The 25,013-nt window shown below is 36.0% G+C and overlaps 1 protein-coding gene across 5 annotated transcripts in view; it reads right to left on the bottom strand.

Moving 5' to 3' along the window:
- LOC145660515 (irregular chiasm C-roughest protein-like) overlaps nt 1-25,013 on the bottom strand; it is a 745,900-nt gene that overhangs the window by 214,158 nt on the left and 506,729 nt on the right. The window lies entirely within an intron of this gene.

The following is a 25,013-nucleotide window of genomic DNA, read 5'->3' as shown; positions in this document are numbered from 1 at the left end:
ATGTTAATAGAGATCTTGAGAAAATAGGAAGAATGCTCCGTAGAGACCCTAGCCCATGACTTATTTGAAGAATAGATTCCCGTGGCGCGACTTGGAAGCGAACTTAAGAAGCCCCATCACGACGAAATTAGAATACCGCCAATTTTACAGTAATTATGTGATATCTTCAAATAGATAAAAAGATAATCGAAACATGGAACAAGAGCTCGCTAGAAAATATTATTTTACATGAGATACCGTTATCACGACTCACTTATCTGCTTCCGATTTCCAGCCATTTAGAAAATGGCATACATTTTCGTGTTTCTAAATGGCTGCAAACGGAAATCTACTAGGATACTAGCTTTTGCAGTGATTAGGACTCTTATGTCCGCCCCCATGATTTCATGTTAAAATCTCTGAGAAATTAGAGACACATTACAAGAACACTTTCCCTACAAATATTTATCTGCCAGAAACTTTGGATTGAGTACAGACTGAACTAACATTTATGCTACTGGTAAAAGTGTCTATTCCTGCAATAAATTTATAATGGAGATTTTTATTCTAATATGAGAACGCTGAACCTAACAAAACTACTTTTAACGATATCCGTCTATGCGGTCACGAGAAAATATCTTCAAAATTGAGATATCTACTTGCTATAAAACTAATATGTTAATATAGAAATTAGTACGGTAAAAAATAATTAGAAATTTACCTAAGGGTGGGCACTTGTTTTTAAATCAGTATCATGAACACGTTTAGTTCTTTGTATAGGTTGCCAAATATAGTACTCAAGTTACGCCACTTTTTTCAATATTTTGTTTTGAAAGAAAGAAAGAGAAAAGCATTACAAGGTATTTGCTGACAGCTATGGAAGAAAATGATCATTATTAGTTTAAATTATTATAGCTTTTCTGACCTCCATGAATGATTGGCCATCAAATGTATCAGTCTGCGATTGGCCCATAACCATAAATTCAGCACACTATCGAACTGAAAGCGAAATGCTTTAGTAACATGTGACATATATGAAACAGCAAGAAAATGTAAGTCCTCAATTTGTCGGACGTCTTTCCACAGCATTTTATGAAGCACAAATCCCTGCCATGATATAGCAAAAAACACTTTTGAAGTATGTTCCTATATCTTAGAAAGCAATAAAGTATATCTGTGGTTAGCAACACTTAAGCAGCAGCCCCAGAGGTCCAGGCTGTTTCATTAACTTGGTAGAGCGCCGGTGCACGCGAAACCACTGGTAGTGTCAAAGCAAAGCTGTTTCCGACTTGGAGGGAAACCCGCTGACAGGTGGTAATTAAACCTGGTGATCCACATGAAAACGTGGCCAGAAAAGAATACAATTCTGCACATGTTCTTCTCCTAGAAACACTTCCCCACGACCACTCACTCACACATGATGTCCAGTTCTCTTCTGCTTTGAGCGAAAGCACTGTCAGGAGACGAGAAAGACGTATAGCAGAGGTCATGAAAGACAAGCAGAAGAACAAAGATTTCTCTAGAGCCTTAGTTTATCTTTCTTAGACACGTTACTTCAAGATGTCTTGATTTACGCTGTGGAAATAAAACCGCAGAAGACAGATTTAAAGTAATCCCAATGTGCACATTTATTTTAGATACACACATATATACGTATATATTTCAAAACTTAAACCATATTGCCCCACTTCTGTACAAGGGTCACTAGTAAAATCATCAAATGGGAAACAGCTTATTCTTCTTCAGTAGCTGACAGTCCAATTATAGACATGTCAGAAATAAGTTAAGTACTGAAGAGATCTGTTAAATATCGTGATATATTGAGGATGCTTAAAAAAAAAAAATCTTAAACCTCAATTTTAACAGTTTGTTTATCGGCATCTCTCTCTTAAGTGATTTTAATTAATTTCATACTTAAAAAAAATAGTGATGTCCAAATGACAGCCTAGTCCGCGAATAAAAGTTTTAAAATGTATGACTATTGTGCAACTGTTGTAAAAACAATTTTGGCAAACCTCCAATTAAAAGCAATGCTTTTTATCTATTGTGCATCAAACCATTTTCTTTAAATATTTGATTGGTAATCATGTTCTTAATCGCTACTATGTTTACTTCTATTTATCTACTTATTTTTAACTGCCTGCTCTCCAAGCATGGTTTTTCATTTTTTTTTTCTTGTCCTGAATCTATTTGCAAATCTGGAATCGCTGCTATGGGCAATATTGGGCTACTTTTCACCAATGATTTAAATCGCAATTTACTATAGAATTTAAAATGTTTTAGCGAAACTATAGTTAGCTGATAGTAGAAGAAATATGTCAAATAATAATTATTAAAAAAAAAAGGACTTGTAACAAATTTTAAGTCAACTTGAAAGAATTTCGGACGGTGGCCCAGTGGTGGAGCGCTTATTTCTGATGCGTGGGGCCCCTGGTTAGATCCCAGGCCTTATAACAGCGTGTCCGTGGGTTTTCTCGGGCACTTTTGTTTCCTTCCACATTCTCATTCTACCAAGTCTTCTATCATTATTTACTTGCCTTAATCATCCATCTCCCTTAGCCTAAAGAGCATAGTCGTGAAATGTTAAACGGAAAGATCTCGTTTCATTTTTAAAGAAGTCTATTTTGTCACATTTTTCACCTTCAACTTTTAGACGCTCACGATAATGATATTTTTGAATATACTGTACTTTAAACTATTTAAAATGACTTAAGACGGGATTTCTCAACCTGGAGGTCGCGAAGGGAGGTGAAAAAGGTAAATGTAATCAGGATTTAGTAGCGGAAAATATATTTTTAAGAGTATTTTCAATTCCTTGTTTTGATACCTATATTTTTATTTCTATACTTATGGTCAAAACTGTCATTCATATTTCTATACATATAAGGCTTATCACATATACAAATGTAAGTGACGGGCTATGTGGTGAGCACATACCGTATGTATGGGTTTTGTAAAAAAAAAAAAAAAAAAAAAATCTTCCGTTTCCTCGTACTTTATTCCACCATTTCTTTCATTATCATCATCAGCGTCTCCCTTACCCTCGACACATAACGAGGGACGTTAAACTCAAAAACATTAACATACATACTGAAAAAAGCAAATCCATACTTTGTTGTTATTCTTCTCTGCGATATCTTGTATTTAGTTTCGATATCTCATCCCTATATGCAACAACTATTAAATCTGCTTAAGCACACTCAGTGGTTGAGACACTTGCTCGACATTTTTCCTGAATAGGGAGAGGGGACTACTGTTGTTGTTGTTATGAGTTTAGCGTCCCGTTCAGCAGCTAGACTATATGAGACGTGGATCTACTGATTAACGTGGAATCCGAACAACATAAGCTCCCGCCGAGAATCGAACCTGGGTGTTCCCACGTCAAAAGCGCATACGCTAACGCTTAGCCAAGAAGGAGCTCGGAGAGAAGACTGTTTAGCATCCAAACACTAGTATAGAAGACTTCTCTCAAAGCAAACTTTCAACGCAAAAGACATGAAAGATGAAAAATCTTTAACAAAAAACACTTATTTTTTTTAAAAAAAATCAAGCCTGTACTTGTATATATATAAAAGAATTTCTCTTTTATGCTTGTTTTCTTTTAACCTTTTGTGTCGGAAAACGTAGAAGGAAAACAACAATAACAACAAAGGGTTTCGATGTACACACAGCTACCAAATACATACACACGCATAGACACGCGGTACAAAGATATTTTATCTAGTGAGGAAGACCGATCGACATGCCCAAATAGAAGATATACCGTCTTTCTTCTCCAAGAGCTTCCTTCTCGCGCCGAACATCAGGAACTTTCTCGCTGCAGCTCGTAAAGGTGGCAAAACGAAAAGAGCTTCCCATTGAAAGAAAACAAGCCTACAATTTATGAGCGCTTCACTTCCTCCGGGACCTCCCGCAAAGTTGCAGATATCTCTCATAAGCAAGTCGAAAATGGAAGCCATTTGTATGACGCGAACTCTGGGAAGGAAAGGGTACGAGGGAATATATATATATATATAGGAACAAATAAACCGGGGAAGAAATTTTCCGAAAAAAGAAAAATCAGCTCTCAGATCTTTCACATATTATATACATGACTCGCAGCCATGTTTTCTACAGTTGCCATTTATTATCCAATATTTCCAACTTGATAAAAAATAAATAAATAAAATAATATCTCCCACATTACTTAACATAAAAACCCCTAATGAGGAATTTAATATAAAATCCCCCCTCCACTTCTTCCCTGCACATTACTACAAACCAGAACTTTATTTATGTTTATACTTTACATATAATCTTCAAATCTGTATCGTTTTAGATTCTGTTTTCTTGTGAGATAATTGGTTCGTGCTGCTGCTCTGAATCAGATTAGTATCCTTATTCCAATAAATCACGACCTTATCTACCTTGTGCTATGAACGCCATGAAAGGCCTACGTATACGATTCACAACGCCCTCCATTAACCCAAAATTGAAACTCTTTGTGGTAACTAAGTTTTTTTTTTTTTTTTGACCTTTTGTTTATTCTAAACCAAGGTGTATTTTTCTTCTTTCCAACTAGATTTAATGATATTCATGGCGGTGGAATACGGCTGTTTCGGTGTAGGACGTTTCGGTGTACGGGTATCTTGGTGTAAGGACGTTTAGATGTAAGGCTGGTTCGGTGTAGAAGTTCCAATCTTTACACCGAAACGTCCACTCTTCAAAATGAAAATTGTTCGTTAGGGAGAAATGAATTCATGAAATAGAAAATATAAATTAATAAATAAAATAAAGTAAATACTGCTATAATTGGCAGGGGTTACTGCGAGAAGAGTAGAACAAAGAGAACTTGAAGAGGTCGATAATTTCAAGTATCTGGGAAGTATTTTGACGAGAGACACTTACTGCACCAAAGAGATCAGGTCAAGAATTGCCATAGGTAAAGAAGCATTCAATAAGAAAAGATCAATCTTAACTAGCAGGCTCAATATTGGACTTAAGAAGTTGGTCAAGTGCTATATATAAAGCATTGAATTGTATGGTTCAGAGACTTGGACATTACGGAAGTTAGAGAAGAAATATTTGGAGAGCTTCAAATTGTGGTGTTGGAGGAAGATGGGAAAATGGACAGCGCAACAAACGAAGATGTTTTAAAACGGATAGGAGAGAACACGACACCTCTAGCCACCATTCTTCGTAGAAAGGCCAATTGGATTGGACACATCTTGAGAAGAAATTGTCTTCTTCACACCGCCATAGAAGGAAAGATGGAAGGGAAGTGAGGAATAGGAAGAAGAAGAACACAGCAGATCGATGATTTGAAAGATAGGAGAAAATATTGGGAGTTAAAAGAGGAAGCTGAAGGTCGACAAAAGTTGAAGAAACTTTTCCAGGCCGAAATCTAAAATTAAAATAAAAAAGTCCTCATTAGTCCCAGGATCTGCCGAAAGGCAGAATACCTAATAATAATACTGCGAGAAGGTTGCAGACCGGTTTGAAACTCCTTTCTGTGCCTATTTTGTTTATTTTAATGGGATGTTTGATTAAAGTGAGTCTCTTCACCTCTCACTATTCGGGTTGCTTATTTATAGTGAATCTCCTTGCCTCTCACTAATTGGGTGTTTATTTATAGTGAGTCCCATCGCCTCACTCTATGTCAGAACTTCATATATCCTCAAATGTTATAATTATGAATTGATTGAGGAAACGTTTTACGGTAATGATATTCTTAAAAAAAAAAAAAAAAAAAAAAAAAGTGTGATGCATAAACATTGTTTACACCACACCCACCTTATTACAGCAATAATGTGCACAAATCGCAATCCTGTACAATTTTTGAAAGGAATTTTTTCAAACACAGGTAGTTTTTCTTCCAAATAACCTCTTTTATACCATGCATACCCAATAAGATTAACAAATCTAGGAGAAGAAAACTGATTATGAATCAGTGATGGGATCTTAATTATATTATTACGGAGATGTAAATTAATGTTATAGTAGAGAAGGATAGTGTGAGAAAAATGTCTCAAGAAGGTTTTCCACGGCCTAAAGAACACATCAGGAGGCTGAATCCTACCAGTTGTTCCTGCAGAAATGGTTTCTATTATGAATTACTCTTTTGTTCTTAAAATATTTTCAAAGTTGATGAATTATGACCACTTCACGAAGATAATAACAGAATGGACTTTGCATTAGACGCTTTTAGAAAATCTCTTGAAACCACGGTCTCACAAGACTTAATTTTTTCGAATTTGATGCTTTCATAAGGATATTTTCAAATTTAAAGAGGCTGTTTTTTAGTATAAGACCAAATGTTCCATTGTTTTCCTACAAAACAATTAGCAGGGGAGATAACAAAACACTATTTGCAGAAATTAAAGGCTGTATGTTGTAGCTTCGAGTCATAGAATTTACCGACTGTGCCACACTTTCTACTGTTTGTGTCCCTGTAAACACTAGAAATGAAATGAAATCTTTGAGTTTTACGTCCCGCGGTTATGCCGGTTAGGCTAAGGGAGACTGTGATTGAGAAATGAATGAAATGGTGGAATGAAGAAAGTGGGAGGAAACAGGAGAACCCCGAGAAAACCCACGGGCACGGTGTTTGTCCACCACAAAGTCAACACGGCGCAAGCTGGGATCGAACCAGGGACCCCATGCACCGGAGATGAATGCTCTACCACTGAGCTACAGCGCTAAATTTTGTATAATTACTCATATTGAACATAACAAACGTGCCAGGAAATGTCAGGGAAATCGATCTTCACTCTTTTTATTTCTTTTTTGAAGGAACCCTGCGTTTGAAGTCCCTTTCAGCAGTGAGGCTACATGAAATATGAACCTACAGTTTGACGTGAGATTTAAATAAAATGAGCTCCAGCCGGGAATCGAACCTGGGTCTTCTGCGCCGAAGAGAGCGTAAGGATGGAAACAGATTGCGAAAGACAGTAAGGAATGAAGGTCAAGAAAAGGCCCCAACTCGGAGTACAGCGCTAGTTGTACGTATGTAGCCATTCTGCAATATTGAAAATTTACGCTCATTTAACAACGTAATTCAGTTATCAGTATGTAAGTAACGTTAATGCCCAAACTTCAAAACACATCAGTCTATAAGTAACGCTAATACCTAAACTTCAAAACATTAACAATTACAGATTGCATAAACAAATACGCGAACATACTGAGATATTCGTAATTCTTATTATAAAAGCAAGATCATCGGTTTGTCGGTCATGCTAAGACTTAACAGTTAATAGTAAAATTAATATTGTCATTAGCTGTGCTGCCTCTTATCAGGCGCCAAGAATTTCCAATAGCGTTCAGGCAACTTGCCGACGACTCGAAGGTTTGGGAGAACAACTAATAAGATGTAATAAAAAAAAAAAGGTCCTTACAGGAGTAAAAATAAAAAAAAAATAGAGGAAAACTTGAAAATTCCCTTAACATTAACACATTTAACAACTTTTTCTTTCCATTCGATATTATATATATTTCTTGACACTTGTTCTATTCGTCTTCCATTAAAACAAAAGGTAAAAAGAAAAAAAAAACGAACGAAAAAGAAACTACGAAAAGAAAAAATAAAAACTTTTTTTTAAAAAAAGAACTCCCGCATAGCATCAAATTCTTTTCTATTTGTTATTTCATGAATATTACATTGAGTGGGAGAAATATGAATTTTTCAATGTTACACTTGAATGAAGTTAAGGGTATAGGGAAGGAAGGTAAAAAAAAAAAAAAAGGTTTTATAACAAAAGAGGGACTTCTTTTAAGCAGAAGAAGTAGTAGTACTGTTCGTTACCTAATGAAAAACAGTAAAAATACTGCAAAAAAGGAAAGAATAAGGGAATAGTATAAAAACTTTTGATGCTATACATATATATTGGAAGCTTGGCTGCCTGCTACATCACACACACAAAAAAAAAAAATCGGTAGAAAAAAATTGGAAACAATCTACAAGAAATACACGGGTAAAAAATGAAGCAACGAATTGTGCTTACTTTTTGTGTTGTGTGTGTATGTAAAGTGAAATAATGGTAATGAAGGAAAAGTCTTTACACATCACTAGTAATTGATTCATTTAATATCCACAAAATAATCAAGAACTTCAATGTTTTATCTGCAAAATAAGCAACGGGGAAGAAAATGAGAACGTTAAAAAGATGCAGATAACTATTTTGCATAAGGTATATCCAAGATCTACGTTTGTGGTAACTTATCTATTTACATATAATCACTACATAACTTTTTATAATTATTATTTTAAATTAAAAGTTGAACTTCATTAAAAGTTATTTCAGCTTTCGTATTAAAACTAGTCGACATCTTTTCAATAATAATAATAATAATAATAATAATAATAAACTCTTTGCACATATTATTTAATGAGTAATATATGGTGAAGGTATTAGAATATCATGTTTCAATTTTTTTTTTCCAGACCGTAGTTCACTATCTCTTGGTTCATCTGATTCACTGATTTCCTCATGATGATGTATGAAGTAATAATAATAATAATAATAAAATTAGAAATAAACTATGCTCGCCTTAGTAATATTGGTGTGGACGACATGAAATCCTAGAAAGTGTCATTGCTTTAATTGGTTAAGTGGAGTTCAGCGTATCTTCAACACTGAGATTTATCTCAGACCAGTTTTACTGTTTTAAGTAGGATCCGATATAACACTTGGACCTATGTCCGAAGCAATTAAACTGAATGTAAATTGGGACCCAGGACTACACGTGAAATTGCTGTAATATTTTCGATTTCGACTTCCTCATTTCTACTACACTGAAATTATACGTTCCTATTTTTTTTTTTTTAAGTCGGAATTTATTATTTGCCATATCTTAAGAAGTTACTACTATTGCAAGTTTGAAAAATTAGTTATTTTACTAGGAGCGATCACTGTTTTCCCCTCCCCCTACTAAGTCATGAAGTTAGAATTTGGATTCTTTTTCCCGTTTATTCCTTTTCTTAAGTAATAATTACATCCAGAATTTTGGGAAATTACAATGGTCCCAAGAAGCGCTTCTAAATTTTTTTTTAAAAAAAGTACTTATTCGCTGCACTCTCTTCTAGGTTCTGAGTTCTAAAATCGTCCTTGAGTCTGTATAGTTATAGACCGGCAGACGGTGAAAACAAGATTCCATTTCAAAAGCTGAAGTAATACACAATACGTTACAAATACAAGAACTAAGATTTCTCTCTCTTTTTATTTCTTTTTAAGCACCCGTATAAACTATTAGTTATAAAAATCCTAGGACAGCATAAACAAAAATTGCTGGGTGAGATACTATGGTGGGCTGTACTATGAGGATTGCCCTTGCATGATGGGCTGCGTATTTGCCAACTGTTCAAGTGGCCTATATGGTGAGGGTTGCTCTTGCATGATGATCTGTGTACTTGCCAACTGTGCAAGTGGCCTATACTGTGAGGGTTGCTCTTGTATAATGGCCTGAGTACTTGCCAACTGTGCAAGTGGCCTACACTGTGAGGGTTGCTCTTGTATAATGACCTGAGTAGTTGCCAACTGGAGCAAGTGGCCTATATTGTGAGGGTTGCTCTTATATGATGACCTGTATATTTGCCAAATGTGGGGTCATGGTTCGGAGATCACATCAATAGTAGGTCCCGTTCTTTATAACCTCGGTATTTCATAAAGACGCAATTAAACTATTTAACCAAGATTGCTGTTATCCATGTCCTAAGGTAGTGCCTTATATTATCCTTCCATTTTCTTCTTAATCTACTGAAGAGTATATTTCCCAAAGGTTCCATGTATTATTTTGTATATAGTTGGGGAGTGACCAGAGGGCGACTCAGTTCTTCCCCCCCCCCTCTCCAAAATGTTCAGTTGTTTATTGGTACGTATGCATAAAGTAAAGTGAACTCAATTTAGCCCTCCCTCAAGTTAGCCCTCGGACCTTCCTGTCCTAAATGTTCCGATTAAGGGCCTGATATGCACAAGGGGGAAAATGAGTGAGAGGAGAAGGAAAATAGAGAAATGAAAGTTTTAATTTTTTTTCTTCTTCACCGGAAACACATTTTGCATCCACTTTATGATTTTTTTAAAAAACATTTTTTCCTTTTCTTTTTCGTCTTTGTCTCCTTCAGGAGTGTTGATACTTCTGGCTACCCCCCCTCCCCCGCCAAGGAAACAAAGGGCGTGGAAAAAGATGGACCTTGTTTGAAGTCTGCTTCGAAAAGAAAAATGGAATGAAAAAAGCCTCTCTCACACACAGAGAAAGACTAAAGGGGTGAAAGGGAGGGCAAAGAAACAGAAAGGTCGACGTGAATTTTCGTTTCTTTGCTCAGGGCACACACACACACACACACAATATTTCTAGGACGTATATACGTTTGTTGTTTGTTATTGTTGTTGCTGTTGGTGCTATTGTTGTTGCTGTTGGTGCTATTGTTGTTATTGTTGTTGTGTAGGAGGTTATTGGAAACAGCTTGGTTCTTTTGTTTTTCTCTCTTTTTTAAAAAAGATAAAAGTTATAGGGGTAAGAGTAGGAACAAAGATCGAGGGAAGAATATTGTTTTGGCCTCAAGAATCTACAATAAGATCACATCATCGTGAAAAGCTTTCTTTAAAATATAATATATATTATTTAAAAAAAAAATGAAACTCCATTCATACTGATTTCATCATTCGCTGAATAAGGAAAAAAAAATCTTTCCTTGCAATAACTTTTTCGAGCACAAACAGGGGTGCCCACAAGGGGGGGCTATGACGCAAACTGCGTCATTGAAATATTTGGGGGGGTTAAAACCTTTATAAATATGTTTGAGGGGGTGTAAAAATTAATCGAAAAGATTTTTTTTTTCATGGAAGAACACCTATGCATAGACAATTGGGGGGGTGCGTCATGGACATAAAGGGGGTGGGCACCACTGAGCATAAATACAATGATTTATACCCAATAAAGTTCGTGCATTACACTGTTTTGATTAATGAATAATTTAAGACTAACTGTGTCTTATTAATTTTGGATTTACCGATCACTTTAGTAACGAATATAAGGGGAAAATCTTCAACTTACTTACTCTGTGGCCTCTGAAACTAAAAGGTTCAATGCCGTATTCACAAAAGTTCTCCATGGAGTCCCATTGGTCAACTGACCCAGTTACTATTTTGTAATTCTATTTCTGCGAGATCTTTCTTAATAATTACTATGTTCCCATCTGCGCCTACGTCTTCTTAATGGTTATTTTTTCGATTGGGTGTCCTAGACTCTCTATCAATAAGAATTTAGTATATTACAATACAATTTATAAAAATATAAGTGTGTTAATATAAAAATATAAATGTAATAATAAGGGCAATTCTACACTTTGCCCGCCTTAAAATGATTCCCCTGGGGAGATACTAGTAAAAAAAAATATCGCGTACTTAATAAAACGGTTCTGTCATGGAGAGAGAGAATTGCACATCATTTTTTTTTTTAATCCAAAGTTCAACAACACTAGGTGAAAAGTATACTGTCACAAACTTTTCTAATAAGAGTGTGTGAACAAAACAAGCAAAGGAGCTTATCTGCTAATTTTAACTGTGTGTCTAGGAACAAAGACAGCAAACAAGCATGTTTACACTCTCTTCAGTTTTGTGTTCATTTACATGCTTGGTAAATGCAGTTTATATAAAGGATTTTGTCTGTATTTCTGTATCAACACGTACGAACAAGAGACCAAGATGTATATACTGAATGTCTGGAGTGAAGTTTACAAATATAATTTACTGTCTTTGTTGGATATTTTACGCTATTCACAGGCAATTTTGATTCTGTTAAGTAGAAAGCTTGCTTGGTTGGTTGGTTAAAGTTTAACGTTTCCAAGACCAGAGGCTACTGTGAAATGGAGCTTACTGTTTAAAATCGGAATCCGAGTTTCTACTGGAGTTAGTTTGTTCCTTGGTTTAGAGCTTAACGCCCCTCTCAGGAGCAAGGCTATATGAGATGGAACTTACTATTCAAAATCGGAATCCGAATTACAAGTCGAGTTTGTTTGCTGGTTGAATTTGAGCTTAAGTGTCCCTTTCAGCAACGAGACTATATGAAACGGGAACTTATTGTGTAAAATGTGAAATTCGAACCACCGTAATGTATTCAAATTTCATGGTTCTCTTATGGGAAATCGAACCGGCATTCCTTGCATCAAAGACGTATAGTACTTCACTCGCGCGCGCACTCTGGACAGCGCGTACCGAAAGGACGCGCATTAGAAGAACGCTACGTGAAGGAGTTTTGATTAAAATACTGAAAGTAACAGAATGGGATGCAACCAACCATGCGTCTAGGTATAGCTAGGTTGCATAACACCAAGGGAAACAAATTAAAATCCTGTATGTGGAAATAACTTACATTGGAGAAGACATATCTTCGGATCAACTGAATGGAACATCTCCAACGACTTAGATTTCCAACTTTTGACTCCTCTACATCCAGGCTAAAATAGACAATGATCCATTCAGTTCTTGAGATTTTTTGTACAGACTCAAACAGAAAGAGTAAATCCTCTATATCTAGGAGTTTAGGTTGGTAACAAACAACTTGTAATACTTTGTGGAATAAACCTTAAGTTCGTTATGACTTATTGATTTACATTTCAATCTTTGTCAGCAACGAGGTTATGCAATTTAAAGTGGGATTTGTACCACTCCAATGCCTTGTGCTCTTCCACCTAGGGACGGATCTAGAAATTTCTTGACAGAGCTGCACTTCTGGGATTATTTTTCATAATATAGGCCTTGATAAGCAAGAAAGTCAATATAAACCATGGGTGCATTCTGCTTCGTTTCCGATATATCGATGAAAAGGCCACTCTATTTCGTACATATTTCTTTGAAAGTGCATATATATCTCCGGAACTAAAGAATATATCGGAGTCATTCAAAAAATAGGTAGGTAGCACACATAATAAGCATTAAATACATATTACATTCGTCCACTCACTGATTCCAGCTCGGACAAAATCCCGGAATCAAAAAATGTCCACATTTTGATTCTCAAATCTGAGTATTGAACCCGAGGATACATGTATTGGTCTAATATATTAACAGATGAGTTAATTGGTCTAATATATTAACAAAAACTCTTTTATTGCCTCGTTGAAATATCACAAAAAGGGTTACATCTTCGCTTCTGGACGGCATGTGCCCTTCACATTCCTTTCTGGATCCGCCACTGCCCACCAAAAATCGAACTCTAGATTTCGTGCCCCAAAGACACGCATGCTAGCCGAAGACCGGCGAGATATTAAGTTTGTTATGAATAACCGAACTGATCCTTGAATATGATCAGAATGAATGAATCTGTAAATCTGTATTTTTTAAAAAGCAAATTATGTATAAATACACTATACGTAGATGTTTACGTCATTAAATTCACTACGAGTAAGGGGAGCCTATAAGTTTACCCACATCAAGGTGATAAATTCACCATGAATAAAAAAAAAAATTGCTATACAAATTTACTGTGAATATGGTTCGATAAGAATAAAATCCTAGCCACTAAATTCCATCGTAAGTCGTGTATGTGGGCTAACTACTAGCAAACTAGTCGAGTCTATGTTACACCAAGAGGTATAGTTTATTTTATTAACAATTCGCAGTGGTTTGCTCTATTACACTGAATCTTGTTTAAGACCTATTGTAGAAAAATAATTATTATATAACCAAGCCACGTTTAACCTCCGAGTAACACCTCAAGGCACACAATCAAGTGTACTGAGTCATTCGTTTTCTTTTCCTAGTGAGCGGTAAACAAGTTGGTTGTAAAACGGAAGATCCAGATAAAAACGAAGTCGAAAGTTTTTTGTGTATCTTTTCTCAATTTTTCCACATTCTTCTCTTGCACTTTATCATCGTTTCTTCAAGATTCTTCTATTACCATCAGGAAGGAAAGAAAGAAAGAAGGAAGACACCAATGAGTTGTTTGTCACAAGGAACGATGACCCGACAGAAGACAGTAAGGGAAAGAAAAAAAAAAAGAAACTAGAAACGACCACATCTTCCGGATCCTCAGAAGCCTCCACCAACGTCACACGAATTCGCGCCACAATCGATCGGTTCGAACAACCTTCCAAAAATCGGTAGTGGATGGCATCAAACAACTAACTCACAAATAAGGAGAGAAAACGATAAAGAAGAAGCAACATGATGAAGATGAGAAAACTGTTCTTCTTGATGACTTTATTGGTCTCCGCTGGCTTTTATTTCTTCTTTTTCATCTCTGCTTATAAATACTACGTAGTTAACTTGTGCTCCAATAAATTGGAAATATTGCTGGATCCAATCTTACAGCAAACGATATAATTTCAACTTCACATATTACAAACTCCATACAACCTATAAAACACTAATGAATCTTAAACTTGAACACTACAACGTTAATGTTCCCGTAACATCGAAAAATTGCAAAGAGGGTCTTCATGTGGAAATTCTTCATTTTCTTTGGTAAATTTCCAATGCGTTACCAGTCCATAAATACAAAAGTAGTAAGTTTAGGAGCATAAGATGAAAGAATAAATTCCAGAATGGAGCATAACAAACTAACTCTATGATCTATGGGACCTTCACGAAAGCTCTCCATTAATTTCGGTCCTTAGCCAACTGGATCCAGTGTTTATTTTGTATTTCTATTTCTTGAAGATTTATCTAAATATTGTCTTCTTATTTACGCCTAGATTTTCCTAATGGTCTTTTTTCGGATTGGATTTCCAGTTAAAATTTTGAAAGCGTTGCTGCTTTCTTCCATTATGACTAAATGACTCGCCCATCTGACCTTCCAAGACTTAATGACCCTAACAATTGTAAGTAAACGGTATACATTATGATGCTTCTTGTTATGAAGTTTAGGGCATTCCCTATTCCCGTCCCTCTTGGGCCCAAACCTTCGTCTTAGAATTTTAATTTACAAATACTTTCCAAGTTCTTCCCTTAAAGTAAGGTATCATGTTTCGCAACTGTACAGAACAACAGGCGTAATTATCGTTTTATATATTTTCAGTTTCCAATTCTTTGACAGAATTCGCGAAGACAAAAAGATTTTGGGCTGTATAGTTATTAACGTTATTCTTTTTTTCTCCTTTGAATGTTGGATTTATGAAAGACTTTTTTTCATGTTTCTGGAAAGATACCGGATTCCAAAGATTTGTTGAATATACCTGCTAATAGAGATGCAAGTTGCTTGGAACATACCTTGATTACATAATTTGGAATACCGTCCGACAAGTTGCATTACAACGTTTAAGATTCTTTATACTGTTTATGACGTCAGAAGTAGTAATGTATGGAATTCCTATTACCTTAATATTTTTACAGTGTGGTTGAGATACGACAGCATTTGAGAGAGAATAAAATAAGCCTTTTGAGTTGTACTCTTGAAGGCCCAACAAATGACATATGACCCCCACCAACTTGACGCACTCCTTCTCGAAACACATGTGATGTATTTCGCACTGCATGTACGACTGAACAATAAAAAATCCAGCAGTAATAGATATATGAGTGTTTTAAAACAATACACACGTATGCAGTCGTTTTCTCAGAAGAAATGTTCTGGGGGGCACTGCTGGTATTATTCTATTTATTATTATAATATAGAAGTATTATTTTGGTCTCCTCCGGGGAGCACTCTCAGAGCTCCCGGGGAAGCAGTGCCCCCCCCCAAAAAAAAACATATCTGAAAGAAACACTGCACGTATGGTATATACCGTAAATCCCAAAAGGGTTAAGAAAATCTAAACATTTCGCCTAGATACTAATGCAACTCGTAGCTCATAAATGTTTAGAAGTTTGTATATTAGAGGTACTCAGAGTCTGGTATGTTTTTGCTTTATAATGTGGATTATTATTTTCTGCTTCTTTCCATTTAGAAGATGACTGTAGCTATTTCAAAGAGTGAACTAGCTGTTCGTCCTTCAATTCGCTACTTATGATTTCAATTTTACTTTGTCTTACGTAATAAGGGTGCGGCGATAATTGAGGTCCAACTTCCTTCGTGAGATAATCTACTTTTGCTTTTCAATCAGTTGGATGAAACAAAAAACGATAAACATCCAAAAAGAAGAAGAATACAGTAAGGCATCGATACAGAACTATAACAGAACGAGAGAGAGAAAAGAAGAATCATAGGTAAGCGCATTGCATGAGAATAAAATATCAATTTTAACACTGCTGAAACTGGGAACCGATTTGGGAGATGAGAAAAAGCGGATGAAATGAGTGACTGGTAGCGGGGCTATATCGTTAGCTTCAAACACGCGAATAGCAGCTATAGAAGAAGAGAAAGAAAAGAAGATAGATAGGATGAAGGTTGTAGATAAGAATAAATGAGAAGACAGAACCTGCAGAAAGAAAGTGCGCGCGCAAGAGAAAGAGAAAGGTGGGAGATGAGTTTCTAATTAGAATTGCTTTTAATTTGTAGACCGAAATGACAGGAAAAAAATGGAAGAAATTTTTCCAATAAAGTGCACTGCAATCTGGTATTTTGGCTTTGGCTGTCTGCCTAGTTTACCTCCTACTTTTAATAGAAACTTGTAATTCCCTTTCAAAAGATACATGATACTTTCTACTTTGGTATAAATTTTATTTCTTTCGAAATTGATTGCTTAATGGTTATTTTCTATTCCTATTCTTCCAGTGTTAAGTTTATCTGTTTCTTGACCACTTCCGGGCGAATTTCTACCCACGTACGTCTTCGATTTATTGCTATCGCATACAAAACTGCTATACCGAATTCTATTAAATGTTTATTCTTATACTTAAAACGCCAGGGAGAATCTAAGTGACGCCTGTCCCTGGAAAGCTAAAGAGGAATATATACCTAGATACTCGTATATCGAAAGAGAGAGAGTTCAAAACCTTCTACAAAACCTACTTCAGAAAAAAAAGAAAAGAAAGAGAAATCTTGTATAGAACCATTTTCCCCTAGAATACCTTCTTGGACCAAAACGGAGACTCTTCCTCCTAAATCTAGGGGACGTTTTCAAGATAAAAGCTTCGATAAAAGAGCTTCCAGAAACTTACAGATATTCCCCTCCTCACGTTCCTCGTACCGATTTCTAAATTATGTGAGTGATGACCACGCAATTATCAATGTATTGTACTCTAACGAGGTATAAACATTTCAGAAAGGAAAATTAAAATAAGCCGAAGGGAAACTTCATGATTATAAAATACAGTACTATTGATTTCCCTGTCTTGTTATGGTTTCCAACAGTACACTTATGTATTGCGTGGCTGTCTATACATAGTTGTGGTAATCCAATTTCCGATTATGTTCAATGGCAAGGTCTTGGAGCCACTATTTCTTAAGGACACTATTAATAAGATATTTATCTGTACATAATACTCAATGTAAATATTTGGATATTGTCAATGATTTGGTTCTTGAGTTACAACAGTGAACCAAGCGCAAAGCAAACTCATACATCCGTATGGCAAATTTGCATTTATTCCTTTCTCAGCATTAATTAGCATACGTTTCAACATGGCTTTCGAAAGCTGTATGGTGAGAGACAGTAGAGACCAAAATATATGATCTGTTATTTGAACAATTTAATAAAATAACTACTAATTGATGAGAACGAAATTGTTTGAATCGTACTTTTACATATCTTCCACCTTTGTGGACCGCATATTATACATCTAGAGGCACTGTACAGTTACCTTACATCTTCACCTATAACCTGCCACGCCAATTGGTTTCTTGTGCCCTTGTATAACATACAAACTGGGATCTTTGATAGTATTATCTAACCCAAAGCGCTAGTCGCAATGGTAAGATGGCTCCAGTGAAATAACCGAAGTCTAGCAGTGTAGATTCTGACCAGTATTTGAATCAATGGCCACTAGGAAAAAAAAAAAATAACTCTTTGGCAGTCATTCAGCGTCAAACGGATCCCAGTCAAGGAAACAAGCAAGAACGCCAATGGAAATAGCGATGAGGCTGACTGCACATCCTCAAATAAAACGATGACAGCTGCACGGATTTTTAAGCCTTTCAAAACTTCATGTCAGAGTTTTATAGGCAGTGATATCTGTTAGTGAAACCTAGAATTGTCCCACAATCAAATTTTCTATCTTCTCTGCAGAGATTTGTGGAATCTGTACTTCTAAATTATTTCTATCATTGCAGTCGATTACCTTTTAGTCGATTATCACTTAAAAACGAAAATAAATTGAACTTCCATTCAAGAGAGACATCCATTGCGAAATAAATCACCTCCAACCGTTTCTTTGAAACTCATTATATAGACAGTTTCTTCTCAGTTTTCTAGATATGCAAAATAAATAAATAAATGAATAATGGTCTTACACACTACTTCTTTATGCTATAGAATAGGAACCACCAAGATGGGGAGAAAAGGAACGGCAATAGGATAACAATTGAACGAAGAGGAAAATTTGATATAAATGTCCTCATAAAACATCACACCTTCTTCATTTCCTTCCGATTCCATTTTGTTCCACTTTCTCCCCCCACTCTTCTTTTCTCCCCCTCTAGGAAAGTCTCACTATATACAATTTATCCCCCACTCTCTTTACCTCTTCTAGAACTATTACCATTATTTCTATTATTGACGTTGTTTCTAGGATAGAAGCCTTCGAATAGTTACGTTTAGGAACACAATAAAGAAAAAAAGAACTGAAAATTCTCTTTTACCTCACGTCCAAACCCCCCTTTCCACTCTCACATCCCCGTCTGTTGTGTAGTTAGTAACGTTTTAGGAGAAACGTGGCCAGAAAGAACTAGAAATGCTTCAATTCCCCTGTTGGGGCGTAACCTGCGCCTTACGAGTCATGTGGGAGATTCTTCCCCCTCCCCTCCTACACACATTTCCCTTCGTCACATCCACCTACCACCGCCCTACAGGCAACCCAGTCTTCTTTGCTTGTGAATGTCTTCTTCCATCCATTGCTCAAACCAATTCAACTCCCACCCAACCATAACTGCAAGGGCTTCCGTTTGCGTCTTGAGAAGATGGTTTATAGCAGATGCCATCAACATGGGTAGAAAGTTTGCCTTCGACGAACGGACAATGAACGAAAAAGAAGGATGCAACCAACAGCACACGTTGTGCTGTTACCCTGACAAGTACTTACACATATGTGAAGTTTATTTTTCTGCTTCAGTGTTGCCATAGGACTATTACTTACTTATTTCGCTTCCACTATAATCATAATCACTTACATCTCTTTTCTTCGATCTTTTTTAAGGCTGGTGATAATGATATCAGGAGATTGTGATAATGAATGAAATTGTGGAATGAAAAAGGTGGGAGAAAACGGGAGAACCCATAGAAAACTCTCGCACACGATGTTTGTCCTACACAAAGCCCACATGGCAGGAGCTGAGATCAAACCAGGAACCCCACAGCAGAGGTGGGCACTCTACAACTGAGACCCCTCTGTCTCCTCCACATGTGTGTTTTTGAATATTATATACTGTATATCCTTAATTTTATATTAGAATTAACAGAAGAAAATGCAAATTAGCTTTTTGTCTAACAATTGACGGTTATCAAGAATATGTTATAATAATCTATGCTAGGTGGTATATAAAAAAGGATCACGCATTAGAAATGTCAATTTCGTCCGGTAGATGTCAACTTGTAGTGGAAGTTTAGTCCCATCTAACGGCAAGATATATAACTACTTCTACTTTCGAAAAAAATCAAAAACGGACAAACGCAAGTCGCCGTTACCCTTTAAGATGTTAACGGATTGATTCCGTTATCGAACTTGGCCGAGATAATTGGTGTAGCTATCTATCCACTGCCGAAAAATGAATTGAAAACCGAGGGCACACCTCGAGGACCATATTTTCAGAAACATTGCATTATTTCATCTGTCACAGAATTTGGAACTCCACCTATGAAAGGTGACGTTGCTTCAAGAACAAGTTATTATAAAATAAATACCCTAAACAAATAATAATAATACGAGAGCAAAACTACTAACATATAATAGCTGTAGTTTCTCTTTCAGTGAACAGTATTTCGAAATTTATATTTGTCGCACCGTACTTAGTATGTGTATAAGGGCATTGACTCTTAAGAAGTTTCAATGGATCTGGAAAGGTAAAAAAATTCCATTTTACTAACAGATTTAGATTATGAACATTCAGAAAGATCGAATATAAAACAAAAGACCTGATATGATTCCGAAAGTTTTAGGTTAACTTCAATCAATATAGTTTATCTATTCCTGAATTATTGTATGATTTGAAACTGGCTATCACCCTACACAAATTGCAAATGACAAAATTATCTATTATATGTGGTAGCAGGTTATCTATTTAGACTTTAATGCATGTACTAAGAAGCATTTTCCTTTTATAGTCTGATAGACTAGCATTTCCCTTTTCTGCATATTGTACTATATACTATTGATTGTGTTGGAAATATCGTTGTTTATGATGTAAAACGACTATCTATAATTTTGTCTGCAATGTTCTATATCAATATAGGCCCGCAACTAAAGGGGGACTAGGAGGCCTACCCTCCAAAAAGTTTTCGTGGCCCCTCCAGACCTCAATACAAAATGCTATTATTAATTTAAAAAAAAAAAACAATTTAGATATCTGTAACAGAATTTTTAATGACTTGTCCCCCCCCCTCCAACTTATTCATTCCTGAGATGGTTTGACAATTGTGTGCTGGTGGATAGATTTTTCACAATGGCGTGTCGTATGACCTCAGAATCTGTTATCCAAGGCAGACGGACCTCGGCTGATCTTCGAGATTTTTGCAACCTGCACGAAATTTCAGAAACCAGCGAGTTTGTTGTGCTGTGGTTTACTTTCACATATCAAAGGTGTCTGGCTGCTGCCCCCCAATGTTATGTCCGAGTTCGAACTCATATGAAAAAACAAAATCATGTACCACACGTTGTTGAGCTCCCATCGTCACTACAACTAAAAACTGACTAAATATACTGACGCAGTGGTGACCTCCGTGTTAGTCTACTTGCCACACTATCTCTTGCGTCATTTTGACTTTGTACCTACGGTCGATCACGGTGTATACACCTACCTGGTGTTCGAGTTGTTGAAATACTGAAATACGTATGACTCAAACTTGTATTAATTTAAGCTAGATATTATTGTAATATATATAGATATGAATATCTTTAAGTTGGCCATACTGTCAGTATATATTTTTGGCAAGGCAGTCATTTCAAATGCGTCTATTCCTCTCTCCCTTCACACTATTGGTGACGATATCTTGAAAATGTTTACCACCGAAGTTCTCAAAAATTTATGTTCGTCCCCCAGAGGCAAAGAAGTGGAACCGCTTGAGGATCGAGAACAGCAAAGGGGATGGAGGGGAAAACGAATTCTGAAGGAAAACAAGTCCCTCAACTGGAGAGACTTTTGGATGGATAAAATTTTCCCCCCTTCTCTTTGTTGTGCGCTGACCTTTTTCATCGGATAAAATAAAACTGTTAGCCCTTGTGAAAAGGCAACACGCAAACTCATTTACAATGAGGGATTGAATGTTTCCTTTTTACGCGTTACGGCGTTATGAGGGAAAGAATAATAATATAAAAAGGGAGAGTAACCTTTATGCTGGCCAAGAGAAAATGTTCACATTCTTCTACCTGCATTCTATAAGGAAAGTGAACTTTTTAATAATAATGGAATTCAAAAATTAACAGATGATGTCGTATTAAGCTCTTACATCAGATAGCTAACATAAATAGTTTTATCTAGTAAGGTTTGAATAAAGAAGTTCTGATTGGTCTCAATGAAAACACTGTATGCATTATGTAGTTACATGGGCCCATTTTTCATTATTAAGAACTTATTGAATACTAATTGGAATACGCGTTCATTGAATGGGAGGGACAGGGTAATGGAAAATATTTGAAAGCCATATTTGAACACCTAATTTGAGAAATTAAGAGATCTAGATATGAGAAGTATTCTTGAATTCGTACTTTAGCCGAAAAACCGAAGAAAATATAGGAAAAATAATGGAAAGTGACAAAATAGCATATAGGGAAACCCAATGCTTCAGACTAAGAACTTGAAGTAAAATATGAATATCTAACTACTAATTATTGAACAAATGTTACCATTGTAGATTTTGCGTTGCCCTTAATCAGAAGTATAACAATTGTTTTATAACTTTGGTATAAAGAACTGGACAGTCAGTCGATTACGTCAAAAGGTGTCTAAAAAGTCCCCTGCCATAGGGTAACTGTTGTTATCAGTATTACAACAAAATGTAAGAGCAAGAACAGTCTCCAGATAGGTTTTTAATCTAAAGTGAAGGATTTTTTTTTTAATTGGACTGTACACTCTTTATGCGTCCAATGTTAAATGAAAATACAAGGTTGCCATTTTCCTGGATCCATAACATCGGTGAATGAAGATACTGTCTTTTACGCTACGTGTCGATGGCCATCCCCCATTTCAAACCCGCCCCCATTCAGCATACTCTTACAAAATTTATCCACCTCCTAGTAAATGGCACCGTTGCATTTTCATTTAACGTTGGACGCATAAAGAGTGTACAGTCCAAACGGCCCGTCCATTAAAAAAAAAAAAAAAAAAAATCCTTCACTTCAGATTAAAAACCTATTTGAAGACTGTTTTTGCTCTTACGTTTTGTTGTAATCCAAATGGTTCGTTCGATTTTAAAAAAAATTCGTTCACTTTATGTTGAAAACATCATATTTGGAGACAGTTTTCCCTCTTACACTTTGTTGTGACTGATAATAACAGAGTTACCCTGTGTCAGGAGACTTTTGAAACACCCTATAAAGGAAGGATTTATGATTTTTTAGTACATTAAAAAAAAGATAGGATAATAATGTTTATTGTACACTTTATGACCAAACATTTGATATTCGCTTTAATCATGGGAGAAAGTGAAACGAAAAATTGCCGTTAATAACAAGATTAAAAAGAAAATGTTTGACTTTACCTTACGGAAAATGTTTTAGCTTAGATTTTAGAATAGCAGTCCAATTAGTGTAATCATGAAGAAAGCTTGTAGGCAAAAGGGGGGGAGGGGAGCTTTTTTGTCAGAAAAAATAAAGCGTTGCAAATGGAGCGGAGAAAACCGTATATACATGAGGTGAAACGTAAAGTAACAGAAGCATATCATAAAGATTAAAAAAAAAAAAAAAAAAAAACTACTCGTGACCAAACCTCATATATAAAGACAGTTGAGGGATGAAAGGCAGCTAAAACTGATAATCATTTATCACCAAAGCTTTTTATTCTTTCTTCTCTTCTATTTAATTGCGAAGCTGTAATTACTACCCTCGGTGGGTTTTCACTTTCGTTTCGTAAATCACGCATTAAAAACCGCAACTAGTGCCTCTGTTCCTTGGTCTTGCGTCCACGAAAAGAGAAGAAGGTACAGATTTACGAAAGAGGGTTTGTTAAAAAAAAAAAATCTAAGCCCCAACCAAGTAGAAATGTGTTTTCTTTGTATATGTGCATATTACATATATATATATATATATAAACAAATCTCCGAATTTTACCGGTTGCTATGGTTTCTGCGCTGTCTTTCTTTCCTCTTAACCCCTTTCTCTTCCTAACCTAAGGAACACACGCACAAAACGTGTGAAAAAACAATATATGTGTCTTCTGAGGTTACACGCCACTAAAGTTCAGGAAAGTAGCTTAATAGAAGCTCCTTAAACACCTTAGGTGCACGCAAAACGCAAGGTAACAAAATAAATTTCATGTAAGCGTTAGCCTTTCTAAAATTCCAGAGAAGAAAAAAAGAACTAACGTTTTTTTATTTATTGTCCGTGGTGGTGTTCAAGTTTAGCTCTTCTTTCCAGCATCAAGGCTATTACAGTATGAGAAGTGGAGCTATAATAGTTTGAAAGTAGAATCCAAATCACCATAATGAGTTCAATTTACTTCCGCGGAGAATCTAATTCAAAACTATGTGCACCAGAGGCGCAGGCACTAACCACTACACCAGGACTACTATTTTTATTGTTCGAATGTTTTACCTTATTCGATTCCATGTTTTACACATTCAATTAAACAATTTTCAATGGTTCTTGAAACTTTTTTTTTTTTTTGTCTACATTACCCTATTATGTTGAGATTTTTCAGCATCTCAAAGGCAGATCATAGCCTAAACTCTACTAAAATTCTATCACCACCTAGTGCTGTTCGCAAGGTTCTTGTGAGGCAGCCAGAGTGATCCACGATAACACAGCACAGTTTGAGAACCACTGTATTAGCACAAAAATAAAACAACCCTATGAGTTGAGTTGAGTTTAACGTTTCTTTCAGCAGCTAGGCTATATGAGACCTGGACCTACTGATCAACACACTATCCAAACCACATGAGCTCTCGCCGGGAATCGAACCCGGGTCTCCAACGCCAAAGGTGCGTACGCCTTAGAATTTTAAAGTAACATAAAATATATAAGTAATGCAAACTTTTACCGAAATAGTTCTATAGGGAATGTTTTAGTTTGAATTTTAAATTGGAAAAAGAAATACAAAAATACAATTAATGCCAAATCCTCAAGAACGAATTCCATTCATTAAAACCTTAAAATAATAATTTCAATAATCTGGCTGTAACTGCCCTCTTCACTAAAATGTTAAAAAGGAAGAACTTCAAATAATGTGCTGCTTAATGATTTGGGATATATATATATATATATTAGTGGCGGATCCAGGATATGATCAAGGAAGGGGCTAAACCAGGGATGTGCAACTTGGAACAATGGGCGGGCCAATCACAGAGCACTAAGTGGCGTCGCGGGCCTCACTGTAGGTATATCATTTTTACGACAATTGAATCGTATCGTATTAAACGATGAAACATGTTTATCGTAATTTACATCACAATAACACAAAACAACTGTTACATTGGTAACCAAAATACTGCATTTATTCACTAAAGAAGAGCAGAATAATGTATTTAAAACTTTGTCGGTACATCTAGCAATCCTTATACCGAGGGAAATTTTCCCCAAGTACTTGCGCTTGCCAAGTGCTTGTCTTCGGGCGTTACCACGTTTCGCACTGTGATCGATGGAAAATTTCCAGTT

Source organism: Thermobia domestica, chromosome 9 (genome assembly GCF_964235325.1).
Source record: "Thermobia domestica chromosome 9, izTheDome1.hap1.1, whole genome shotgun sequence".
Classification (NCBI taxonomy): Eukaryota; Metazoa; Arthropoda; class Insecta; order Zygentoma; family Lepismatidae; genus Thermobia; species Thermobia domestica.
This window is presented reverse-complemented; position numbering and strand designations above follow the sequence as displayed.